Source organism: Rousettus aegyptiacus, unplaced genomic scaffold (assembly GCF_014176215.1).
Source record: "Rousettus aegyptiacus isolate mRouAeg1 unplaced genomic scaffold, mRouAeg1.p scaffold_m13_p_13, whole genome shotgun sequence".
NCBI lineage: Eukaryota > Metazoa > Chordata > Mammalia > Chiroptera > Pteropodidae > Rousettus > Rousettus aegyptiacus.
The window spans coordinates 9,903,182-9,917,481 of NW_023416288.1; positions in this window are offsets into that span (position 1 = coordinate 9,903,182).

Genomic DNA, 14,300 nt, shown 5'->3' on the forward strand with positions numbered 1-14,300 from the left:
ATCTAGACAACTTCAGGGAAGCTAAAGAAGAAAGCAATTTGGGCAGCACCAAGATGCACAGCATTATTCGGGAAGGGAGAAGCTAAGAAAGGAAGTGTCTATACTCTGAATAAAGGTAACTCCAATGACATGGGGTTTTATGAATTTGAGGAAAACAGTTTCAACCTGAAGGGATTCAGTCTAGGATATCATTTTCCCAAAGTAAAGTTCAGAGAATTAACTCTCTCTTGGTCTTATAGATAACCATTAAGGAAGAAAGGCATAGGAGAGCTGTTGTCAATTGAAATACGTACTTGGAACTGTGGAACTTATCCTTCTGTATGAACATAATTTGTAACTGAGATTCTTTTATTGCAGAGTTCCTCAAAGTCAAACTCAGAGATCACCTGCAACAGAATAACTTTTTAGGAAAACTTTTTAAAAATGCCATCTCCACATCCAGAGCTCTGAAATTAAAAGCTCTGAAAGTAGGCATAAAATTTGCATTAAATAAGAAGCCTCAATGTAACTTTATGCTTATTAAATTTTTAAAAGAACTACTTGTTATTAGAATGACAGGTTTTAAATTCCTTAATGTTGCTTAGTGCATGTCCCATTTATAATGAAGTGTGTGTGTGTGTGTACATGGTTGGGGTAGGGAGTGTGCTGGAGTTTGGAAGAAACTGATAGCCTGGAAATTGGTTATGGAATAACTATTTCCTTGAGGGTGGAGAATATTGCAATCAAATAGGGCAATAGAGAGAAGGAATATGAACAAGCATTGGCAACTCTAAAATGTCTTATATTTATGGATGCTTGATGGCAGTGGTTCACTGCATAAGTCTCTCTGTGAAATAAATCATTATGGTCAGAGTTTTAAAAACAGAAATAAAATAGATAGACTGAAATATAAAACATGAATCTAAATTTGATTAATTCCTAGAAGATAAAAATTGGTATTTTTAGAAATGTAGTATCATTTTGAAGTTCAAATATCTCATGACTCATTATTTTGGATAATTTTCATCACCACTAATCACTCTCAAACCAATGTGCAAGTTTAACTTAACAAACAGTAACCATCAGTGTAAATAATTTGAATAAACTAATTTCTTCTTTTTTTTTTTTTTTTGGTGCACATTAGTTTTGGAACTTCTCTCTTCGGAAAGATAAATACACTTGGAATATAGACAATATATAATTAAGGCTTTCTACTCTATTAAAATTTACCATCAATATTAAGGTTATGTATTAAAGAGAATGCTTATGTGATAGAGGTGTGATTTTCAGGGGAGACCACTTTTAACACTTTCCGGATTTCACAGAGCATGGTAATATCTTTCTGTTTTAAAGTTAAAAAATTTAACTAAAAGATATAACCAGAGCATTAAAATAAATGGTTTTACTGTCTAGTTTAAATTGTTTGTTATTTTTACTTCTCGGAAGAGTTTTAAAACTGGGGCTGGATAACCTATAAATTTTAAATACAGATATATGAAGAGTAAGTACTTACCAATATGTGCTATTTCCATTTATTTTATTCTTTCTTTTCTCTTTCATTTTTAAATAAAATTTCATATTCAAGTAATACTTCCAAAAATGTCAATAATAAAGATGTATAAAACGGAAGAGTGAAAATGTTCCCTCACTCTCTCCTTGGGGGAAACAGCATATGTATTTTAAAGTCTTTCCAGAGACATTTTTATATGTTCTTATTACCTTATTATTAAAAAAAATATGAACATAAATATAAAATACATATTTTATTTATATATATTTCCTCTCTATTACAGAAATGATGATATGTGCTTTTCTGAATCTTAGGCATCATTTTAAAACCAATGCTGCCAAATTTAAACAATGTTTAAATAAATTTAAAGAACACAGTTTAATTCTAGAACAAGTATACATTATAAGGTTTATAAGTAAAAAGTAACATGTCAAGAAGCATTATGTCGTGAAATTAATTTCCTTGATATTTCCATATTTCTTGGATGGTGATAATTCCTCTTACTCGTATTTATTGAAAATGTTTAATATGAGTGCACACATTTATGAAAATGTCTTCATAACATGAGATTAAATAAAATTGAAAATCTGAGCAATATAATCATTTTATTTCCATTTGAAAATTATTATTTCTCTGCCTCTTGTCAAACGGCCCTCTCTTGGAGCTAATGATAATTAAAGAATATGCCAGTTGATCTGAGCCATTTTTTATTTGAAAAGACTGAAAACATTTTTGTGTTAGTAAAATAGGCCCATGGCATTCTTAGATATCATAGAAAGAATTTTAGTTTCAACCAGACTAAAAACCTAAACTTCTCTTTCTCCTTAATACACAGTAAATGATCCAACAAGTACAACATGAACAGCCATTTATATTCATCTTTTTTAAAGAATCATTTGAATTTGAATATTGTAGCAGAGAATATTAATCTAAAAAAAGACATTAGATTTTGCTTTATAAAAAAAAAATTCCTACTCAAATATTATTGTAACTCATCATCATATCTACTTGTGTCTGTTTATTTTTTCTTGTCTAGTGAAGGGAGTTTTGCTAACTGCTGAGATGGCAAGACTCTCTTCTATTCCCTTTGACAAACTACGAACCTACTTGAGCTGATTTTTATCTTCTCTTAAACTAGAAATGTATTCTCACTCCCGTCAAATGTGAATCTCTGCAGATGCTTTTGGATCCCTTCCAACTTAACTTCTTCACTTCTTCTGCTGTCCCCTTTGCTTTGTGACATCAGATTCTTCTTTCCACTAGATTAGACAATCGATATACTCTCATCTTTACAAGAGTACACAAGATACCTCCTCATGAAATACCATTCACTCCATATCCCACTCCAGCAATTACTCAATTTTTCTTCTGCTCCTTATAGCAACTTGGTATTTGACTTTCTTCTCTGAATTTGATTTCACTCCTTCCCCATTAAAAATCCCTGTAACACATCTATTTTCAATCTGTTCTTGAGTTCACCAAGACTTTGTCTCCTGTAGCACCTTGCTTCTCAAGAATGTTCTTTCTTCAGTTGTTTTCCAACTCTCATCTTTAGGATCTTTTCTCAGAGCTCTTCCTTCCTTGAGTATCTTATGTAAATAAGTTGCACCTCTTGTTCCAGTTATCTGCTAACAAATATTCTTACCCTGCCATCATCACAACCTCCAACTCTCAAGTGTATGTGTTTTCTTACTTGTTTGGTTATATCCTTCTTCTAGAATATAAACTCCATGAGGGTTGGTTCTATCACTTACATAGTGTCTAGGACATAATAATTCCCCCACCCCAAATATTTGATGAATGAATAGATTGCTGATCCAGCTTCCCAAACCGTTTGAGTGCAGATAAAGCCTTAGTCTTCCTTCCCCATAGATTAACAGGTATACTCAGTGCATATGATACCTGGGACAACATAAAGAAGGGTCACTTTCAATCAAATGGAGAAATTAAACAGTTATGGTTTCTCTTCTGTCCGGTCCTGTGAACTGAACAGGGGCTTCTATGGCTAGAGGAGAAAAGTTCAGAAATAAACAGAACTAGAGTTAGTTTTTGTTTTGATTTTTTTTTTTTTTAGGAGAGTCTTGGGAAGCATACAGTTAAGAAATTATCAGAAGCTAGCAAAAAAAAATATGTGTGACTCTAGAACTAAAAAAAAACTGCTTAAGGTTCTAGAGTCAAAAATGTAGTTATGAATGAGGAAGAAAAACCTTGGCATCTCAAGATCTGCAAAATATCTAAAATCAATCATGGAATGCATTAGTGACTGGCGTTATCCAATATCTTTGCAGCCAGAGAAGTGGACAAATGAGAGTGAGACTAAGAAAGAAAAATTTGAGTGGATATTACAGAGTGATCACTGTTGACAGACTGTTTCTGAATAAATGTGAGAAAGCCTTTAAGAACCTCTTAGAAACAATGGTCTGACATTGAGTAGAAGTAATTTCCAGCAATCAGACTAGTAAAGGTTAAAGTTGCCATCATTTATTTATTAAAATTAAATATGAATGCTTATATACACATATGATATGTATATTATATATAACATGAACTAGAAGTCTCAGATAAAAAGTCCAGAACATTAGGGGCAAGTTGGTTAGGATCGTATCTGAGGATTGATTTTCATCTTGGAGCATTGTGACCATTTTCTTTGCCAACTTTTAGTGTGTGTCATGCCATCAGTTTCTTTGATCAATATGTCACTGTTTTAGTATCACTTTTCCAGAAAAGACTGTATTTTAAGATTATCAACAGGCCGAGGATCAGGTGAAAGCAGAACTGCTTGAACTGCAAAATTTATTATGCATGTCTATGCTTCACTAAAAACTCTCTTAGGAAGCTGGCCCTCCGACCTGTAGATGGTTGCCTTTCTGCTGTGTCTGACATAGATCTCAATAGAAGCATTTTCTCATGTTAAATTTTCCAGATATCCAGCAGATAATAACAGATGGAAAATCATTACGATTTATATATAGCTTCCCAAATCTGATTTTATTGAACTTCCAATTAAATCAAGAGTAATTTGAGTCTCTATTAAAATTTTCATATGCTCTAAATAAATAACATAACAGTGGCAGTTTTTTTCTGGGAATAAGGGAAAGTCTGACAGTGACAACGAGTTAGGAAAAAGATGTGTAAATCTAAATTTCATATTCCCTTAGAAGTTGTAATAATGTTATGGTTTGAAGTATATAACTTTTATGATATTTATTATTAGAGATGGAATACATGAAACTAAGCAAACATAATATACTCACAATACATAATTATGGCCAAAAAATTAGCTTTCTGATACAGTACAGAGAATAAAACTAATTAGCATCCAGAAAAATCTACATTTACAATTCAAGAGTGGTGTATCCATCTCAATAATAATGAAGAAAAAAGACTGCTGGCTGCTTTATACAACAAACAAATTATGAAAAATGCTCACAGGTAAGCTTTCAAATTCTACTGGTTTTATAGAGATCAACTACAGTCTTAGACTAATTAGTCCTTTACATAGAAGAAATTTAAATCCTAAGATTCTCAAAGGAAGAAAGATTTGATGCCTCCAGGAAGATATTTTGAAAAAGTATTGAGGGGAAAGGAGATGTATTACTAGCCACAATGAGTTAAGAAGAAAATCAAGGGGCCTCCTATATCTCCCTGTTTAAAATTTTGCTTAGAAAATATGACATTTGTTTTTAGAAGTGTGGCCAACAAGATCTTCTGAACACCTTTAAAATAAAAAATACAAAAAAGACCTGAAGGGAGTGTTCGTGGGTAAGAGTGTATACTATTTCTTACAGTGGGTGGTGGGCTTGGTGGGGGGTGATTTATTTTATAATTTTGTTTTATTTCAAATAAACATGTTTATATGTATACATGTATATCTTTCTGACATTTTTGTAACAATTATTAGGAAACAGAATTTCAGGATAATCAGGATACAAAATTTCACTTATGTATTATAATCATAATTATAAAGACCAGTAAAGCTCTTGTGCATAGAAAAAAACTAAAAAGAAAAATAACAAAATAGCATTAGTGACTGACATTCATTTGTGGAAATGTAGGTAATTGCTTTTCCTCATTTTAAAAATATTTTGTAGTTTCAAATTTTCTATAGTATCTTTTCATAGAACTTTTACTTATTTAATTAATAGAAATAAAAATAAAATAAGACAAAGTTGAAAACATGTCCATATAAAAATAGAAATGAAAACTATGTCTACACACAAAATTTACATGCTTGCTCACAGCAGCTTTCTTTGTAATAGCCAAAAACTGGGAACAACCCAAATGTCTTTCTTTTAATGAGTGAATAATTAAGTAAACTATGTTATCTCCGTATAGTGGGCTTCTATTCTACAATAAAAAGAAACAAACTATCGATACATATAACAATCTGCATGCATCTCAAGATTATTATGATGAGTGAAAAAGTCAAAATGTTGTATACTGTATGGTTCCACTTATATAACATTTCAAAATAACAAAATTATAGGCCTGGAGAACACACTAGTGGTTGCCAATGGTTTGGATATGTGAGGAGGAGGGTGAGTGAGACTATACTATAAAGAGGTAGCATGAGGAAGGTCTTCGTGGTAATGGAAACGATGTATCTTGGTTTTGGTGTTAGATGAATCTACACATGAGATACAAGATGTAGAACTATTCACATACACTGTATCAGTATCAATTTCCTGAGTTTGATGTTGTACTATGTAAAATGTAAAAACTGGGAAAAATGGGTGAAGGGTACATGAGACCTCTCTGTACTATCTTTGTAATATCCTGTGAATCTTTAATTATTTCAGAATAAAAAGTTTAAAATTTTTCTGTGGTTCCGAATTTCCTACAGTTGAGACTAAAAGTTTATTGAAACCCTAGGTGAAGACAAAATAAACTTTCCTTTGCTCAGATACAGTGCTAAATGTAAGTAACATTGGTAAATGACACAGATTTGGTACACGATCTTAGGAGGCTTTCAATACAGTGAGTAGACAGAAAATGAAAGAAAGATTGAAATTAAATGAATACTTGAAAATATCGATAACATCTATGAAGGTAACAGAGAACTGACATAAAAAATAACAGTGGAGTCCTAATTTATAAAGATTGGTTTGGCAGGAAAGGACATTCTGGGTAGATATTTAAGCTGAGACTTGAAATAGATGGCCACACTCTAATTAAGAAGTTCGCTAGGTATGAGAAAGAACTCTGACTTCATAGAATGTGGGTTTGCCACAAACAGGAGCACATGTATATTTGACACACATTTCTATAGGAAATTGCTGTATTCCCTCAACTGGAATAATTCCTGGCACAGGGAAGGCACTTCATGTGTGCTGCACAAATTCCTCCTTATTATTTCCATTTGTAGTATATCACAACCCAGTCCATTGGAGATAGGGAAAGATAATAAATCAACAACAAAAAGAATTTTAAGTGGACTTGCATTTCATCTTCAACACTGAAGCCTAAAATTTAAAAATATTTGAAATAATGTTCTCACAGAATTATTTTAACTTATGGTTTTATTTTAACTATTTGCCCCAGCTTAGCTTTCTTATTGTTTTTTAAATAGAATTTCATTCCTCTAGCTTACGGTCTTGCATTTCACATATTACTAATAAAGAAAGACATAATACTTGCTAATGATGTGACACTTTTAGTGGATTTTAGTCTACCTGATTCAAAAAAATAGATAAATATTAAATTTCCAGGAAACATTTAAAACTTAAAATGTAGTCTGATTGTAATAGTAAAATTAGTTTTATAATTTTATGTTGTTAGAAAAGTTATATGCTAGGTCATCTAGTTTCCTCTATCAGTCCCCTGCCCTGTCACTCTTTGTGGCTACTTCTGAGTCATCTGGTCCTAGTTTTAGAATCTAGACTGATGATAAATCACTGTGGTTCAAAAATGTTGCTCACTCAGCTCTGACTTTAAAATGATGAGAATCTTTCAGGCTCAGCTTTAATGTCAACATTTAAAAATAATGGGTCCTTGTTTCTCCTGTTGCTAGTGGATATTTTTCCGTTACAGCAATTTTCAGTGAAAAATACAGGCCTATTGTGAAACTCTGTTTAACAGCTCAAAGTGTAGAAGCAGATTAAAATTCAATAAGCCTCCAGTAAGTTGTGCATCTATCTACAGTAATAACCTGAACAGTATTCATAATAGTATTACAAGCCTTGTTACTTCTGAGGGCTTATCCAATGTAGGTATTATCGGTTTTGGAGCTTCATTTCACAGTGTGGTGAGCTGCCGCCCAAACACCACCACTGCTCATCTCCTTCATCATCGAATAAAGCAAGAAATTCTAATAAAAATATTAGGTCGGGGAAACAGAGTGTTTAGGAAAAATGGTGGGTTAAAGAGATTTGTCTCAATTTTGAATTCATCAATCTGCCATCACCTAAATTATTTTTTTCTTCTTGAATTTTTTTAGACCAATGCGATTTTCATTAAGTAATAAAGATGTGAAAGATCTAATCCTATAAATTACTCTGAAAGCATGAATACTTTGAGGAAATTCTTAGTAAAACATAAAAGCAAAAGCAAACTAGAAACTCAAAAAAAAAAAACCAATAAAAAAACAATAGAGTAAAAGAATTATTAAATGGTACTGTTATTCAGATATATTATTTAAACCACACAGCAATGGCTATTTGTATACATATATATATATATTTTTTAGTGCACTAAAGTCTGGTTTGCCAGTAGTGTATCATGTGTGTCAAGCAGACATTCAAAGGAAAGAGGAGGAGGGGGTGAATATTAACAGCATCCTCTCTAACATGATAGACTATCAATTCTAAAATTAACTATTTTCAGAAAATATGAATCTATTCATTCCTAAATAATATCAGGCATTCCCATAGTCTGCCTAAAAAATAATTGTGTATACAGTGATTTTACAATCTTAGTTTAATATTAGCATTTTCCCATGGGTTGCTATTTTAGTAGTTATTTTTAAAACAAAAAGAAATTTAGAAAACAAGGGGAATTATTTTTTTAATTTATTTTAATCTCATTGATAATTTATATGCTACTGAGAAGAGTAAGCAGAGTAAAATATCCATCTGTCTCCCTAAGACATTTTAAAGATAAACTACTACTGATCTGCTAAAGTCACATTAGTACAGATAAAATACTGTCTTTTCTAACTTTCCTGCCTGAGAGCCAATTAGTGATTGATTATGGTTAATTATAGAATACAGTATAGTTGTATAAATACAGTATAGTTGTATAAATACACTGATGGAAAGTGTTTCTTAATAGTAAAGTAACCCTCTAAATACATTGGTCATAGCAACTATGTGAAATAATTAAAATAATTTTTCTAACTTCATTTTGCTGACCTGAAGAAAATCACATATATTTAATTTAGTCATATTTCACAAGGTTAAAATAAAGTTAAAGGAGCAAAGACAGATAATCAATACATTAATGATATGTTACTTATTGAAATAAGCATTTACATGTTATTGTAAATACTCATGTTAATATGTTCTAAACACTTTAAATATATTAATTCACCTAATACAGATAACTTTTAAAAATTTATTTATTTATTTATCTGTTTGTTTACTTTTTGCCAATGACAGGCAAAATAACTTGCCAGATCACACAGCTAAGTGACAGACAAGCTATTCAGCCCATATTTGTCTATCTCCAGAGTTCTTGTTTGTAGAGGTTACAAAAAAATAAAGTTCACATTACAAAACATCTTAAAGGTCCTTGTGTTTCATGTCTGGAGCTTCTGTCTTAGTGATTCATTTCTGGTGATGAGTGTTGTGCTGAAGTCATAAAGTCAGCCTTAGTTTTCTGAGTATAGGAAAATTTTCACCGATTTGCTTGGACTCAGCTGACAAAACTTATTTAAGTCTATGAGTCAATAACACTTTCTTCTATATATGAATAGCTATAGAGCTAGGAGATTTGCTGTAGTTCTTCAGGAACTTGGAAGTACAATATGTACAGGAGAGAAATAGTGGGCTTGTTTTCCTCTACTTTCTGTCTACGATCTTTTTTATTCACCCGATTTTATTTCATTCTTTGAATAGAATTTCATAGATGCTTCTTATAATTACATTTTCTCTAAGAAAATTCAAATTCCAAATAATATTTTAATCCATGATAGTCCTAACAGATGTTTAATTGTTATTTCATTCTTATAAAATAACCCAATGTATTTTAAAATTAACAAAATTTGGGGATAACATGGTGCTATTCATAATTAATGCTTACTTACTGGGCACCCAATATGTGTTGCAAAACTTGTTCTAGATTCAGGAGAGTCAGCAAAGTATACTTAAACCTTACATCCTCACACATTGGGTTTGGGAAGAGAAGGAGGAAGGAAGGGATGGAAGAACAGAATAGCATTCTTGGTGTATTTGACATTGGGGGAAGTAGATCATTTTTTAACATCCCTGTTATAACAAAATTACTTTCAGTAACAATCGTGACATGACATTAATAAAACAATGGCTAGAAAAATTATGGGCAGTGAAATTTTCTTTTATTGAAATATAAGTGAGTATATAAAATCATACCAAAATAAGACAAATAAGCAACATCACAGTACAAAAAGGCAAAATAAAGTACTGGATTAATACTTCTTAATTACACTATGTACTTGTTATAAAAAGACTGACACTTATATATTGGTCTATTGTAGTAATGAATATTAATAATATGATCTAATGATGAATAAGAATAATAATTTTTAAGTTAGATTTAATTTTAAATATATTATTCAAATTTAATAACAATTTTATTATTAAACTAAAATTTGCATTTACCAAATAAAAGCATTATACCTTGCATTTTCTGCTATGTTTCATCATTTTAAATATAAATAAAAAAATAACTTTGGTCACACAGAATGACAGAATTAAACTTAAGTTCTTTTCTTCATTTTTACAATATCTTTCTGTCACTGTTTGTTCAAAATCTAGTATCTAAATGTAGAAATACATAATATCAACTGGGCATGGAGGCAAGAATTACAACCGAAGCTAACTTGAATGATTCTATACCATTATAAGTTTACTTTCCAAATGAACACATGTAGCCGAGTTTATATATATATATATATATATATATATATATATATATATATACACACATACATATATATACACAGTTATGTGTATACATAACTGTGAGTTCTCCAAATTAGCTGCCATATAAAATATAATGACTTTAAAAAGATGAATAATACAATTGTTCTCACCTGGAGTTTATATTATTAAAACCAAACAGTAACCGCCACAATCATTTAGAACTCAGGCCCAACAACCTTTAATTAGAGAATAACTAATATAACTAATCACTTTTAGAATGTATCAACTTTTTAGAATTGCTAGTGCATTGTGACATAAAAGTCAGACTGATTTTAAAAATTTTATTATTTATTATAAATTACAATAGACACCCTTCTTGTTTGCACCTAGACAGGCTTTTCTTTTCTCTTGACCTTTGATAAACCACTGGAGGGAGAAAGGGAAAAAGAGAAGGAAAGAAAAATGATATAATGAAAGAACTTAATTTTAGTTAAGCTATTCTGATGGACTGAAATCACAGACAAAATAAATGCTGTTTATTCAAATTGAATCTGAAAGAAATCTGAATTTAAAAATTAATTTAAATCGGTTTATATTTGAGATCAATTAAAATTCTAAATTGAAATTTAAAAGCATCTAAATTAGAATTTAAATTTAATTTAAAATCTAACAGTCAATTTGATTTAAATTACTTTAATTTAAATTAAATTAAAATTCAGAAGCATCTGAAATGAATCAGAATTAACTATAACATTCGTCTCACATATAAAATGCCAAAATTTTCATTTCTAACAAGTTTTAATCAGGCTCTGCTTAAATTGGTAGCAGTCTACAGAATGGTTTGACACCAAAGGTTAAAACAGCCTAAAACACAATAACAAAAGTAAAAATGGTTGTTTGGCAGGAATTATTATCATGGGTCATATAATTAATGTCTCAAATCAAATTTACATTAGCCTCAAATATGAAATTATAAGATCGTAGAAAAAGGTCATAAGATCATATGATCTTAATATATTTTTTATTGAAATTCTAATCTGATTACTAATGATAAATTTATTTTTAATGTGTCTCCATCAGTGTGGCTGTCTGCCTGCTGGCTGCGCCTTGCCCGCTGCTGGAGTGAAGTGAGAATCCATAGACTTCTACATGCTCCTGTGCAACTCCCTAAGCCCATACTACCGGTTTCACTACTAGAAACTTCCTGAGACAAGAGTTTGACAAGAAAGTTGCAATTAGAATCTATCATTTACACCTTTTTAAAAAATCATAAAGAAAATTCCATCGATCTCCATATCCCTATTTACGTCAGTCACTACCCAAACGCCAAGTCTCTAAGTTCTCATCCCCCAGCTCTCATCCCCCTGCTCTCATCCCTTATGCCTCTGTAGAGCTTCTAATATGACTAAAGCTCCCAAGTAGCTCCAATTTCTCAAACCTTTGCTATTCTCTCTGAAGTTATGGTCTGGCGTAAACAAAATTCCTTTATTGCTCTGAAAGGCTCTCAGCTCTAGAAATGTTTGAAAAAGTGTCTGCCTCAATGACTGGATTCCACTCCTGGCATTTAGTGGACAGGGGTTCAGTGATGTTAAATGGCCTTGATGCTTCAAAGTCCTGCAGAAGAAGATTTCTCTTGCCTCATATGCCAGAGGTTCAATTTTGAGGAAATCTGTGCAATTTCATAAACTTCTCCCTCACCTGGTTGTCTTGTTTATCAGTGTTGTTTTGTTTCAAAGACAGGACAATTCATTTCATTCTTGTCCTTCATTGCCACTCCCTGGTAATTATCCTTCCCTCTATATCTTGACCATTCCTTTCCATTAATCTCTTTATTTCTATATTTCTAACAAAGATTTTATTATATAGACTAGTAAGATTCACTCACTTTTATTTCATATTTTTCTTTATAGATATATTTTAGAATTAGATATATTTCTGGTTATAGCAGTTTAAATAATTTTCAAGGACACAGGTATTTCTAGATATACAATTATATTTAAATAATGACAAATTTTTCTTTTTAAAAAACAGTCCTTATTTCTCCTTCTTGACTTATGGAATTGACTTTAAGTATTATTGTTAAATTGTAGCCAATATAACAACTTCTTTGTCTTGTTCATGTCTTTAAAAAAAATTACTCTAATTGATGTTACTTTGGTGATACTTTTAACAGACAGTTTTTCTCTTTACCAGTTATAGGACACCATCTGTTATCTTTAACTTGTGAAGAGGCTCATATAAAAAATGATTGCTAAATTTGACCAATTTTGACTGGTCACCCTGAACTTAGTATCCAACCTCTAGATCTAAAACATCAAAAATAAATTCCATTAAAGTGCCCTTTCTCTATCCATTCTCCTGCCTTCCTCAGGGGCAACTAACCACTATCTTTAATTCTGTATTTGTCTTTTTTTTTTTTTTTTTTTTTTTTGCCTAAACACACATGTACAATATTATTAAAGATCTCATTAGTTCTTGGTTGGTTTCCAAAGACCTAGACTAGGCTTCCAGTAAAATACAAGATATACATTTAAGGCTACTCTTAGGTGGTCTAGCAGCACATTCAATCATGAATTCTGGATAAACATATCCATTTGAATAAATTTAGCCTGATTCGACTTATATTTTATTCTTCTTTATTTTACATCCTCAGAATATATTCCTCTACATCCTCCTCAATCCTCTATAACAAGGTAGATTGGCAAGGTGCTGCATCTTTAGAGTATTCAATTTTTCCTCCACTCTTACCTTTCTGGACTATTCTGGAATACAGTCCCCGAAGTATGCCTCAAGAAAGTAGTGCCTGAGTGTGTGTATATATCAAAGAGTTGGAGAGGCTGTTGCTGAGAATAGCCATTCTCTTGCAACAATTTCTTTTAAGTGTAGTAATGGAAGAGATTTTTTTTGCAAGTTTCCTCAGATACCGGCAAAGAAACTTCTAGGAAATTTGAACTCTCACCATCATCTGAATCTATCCAAATGTCCTCAATACATTTTAATCTCACTCCTTAACTAGTAGTTAACACAAGGACAATTAGTGCCTTACATTAGTGCAGTTATTCTCAAACTTTTTGTCTCAGGGTACTTAAACCCTTTGAAAAGTTATTGATAATCTCAGAATGGTTCACCATGTAGAGTATATATTTTGATATTTAATTTTTTAAACTTAAGACTGAGAAAATGTTCAGACACAAGAATATGCCAACAATCATCACAATAACTGATTAATAACTTTACTTCACTTCGTGTAGCTTTGGCCAAATTCCACTGAAGACTTGAAAGAGAATGGAAATGATAAGGCAAATACTATCTTTTCTTTTATTATGAAAATAGATTTTGCCTTAAGGATCCTGTGAGATATCTTAGGGATCTCTAGTGATTCCCAGAGATACCTTGAGAAGTGCTGCTTTAGCACAAGAAACATGTGGAATTGTATACTTAACTGACATTATAACTCTTCAACACATACAATCAGGGTTTGAGGCAGGATCTTCGACTTGTCTTTCCTAGAGTTATACAAGTTATAGGATTCTTAGTTACCACAGAGTTTTTCTGATTTTCTACCCATGCTTTGAATTGGGGGTACAAGTTCCTAAGCATATATTTTAATTTTTGTAGTATGTCCAGTGTAATAAGAAACAATTACCGAACCCCATTATCTTTGCAATTGCCATTTTTAACATGGCAACTAAGCACCATCCCTTGCTTTTCGAAAGAAGTACTCTGTTCCTTGATTAATTAAGTAATTATTA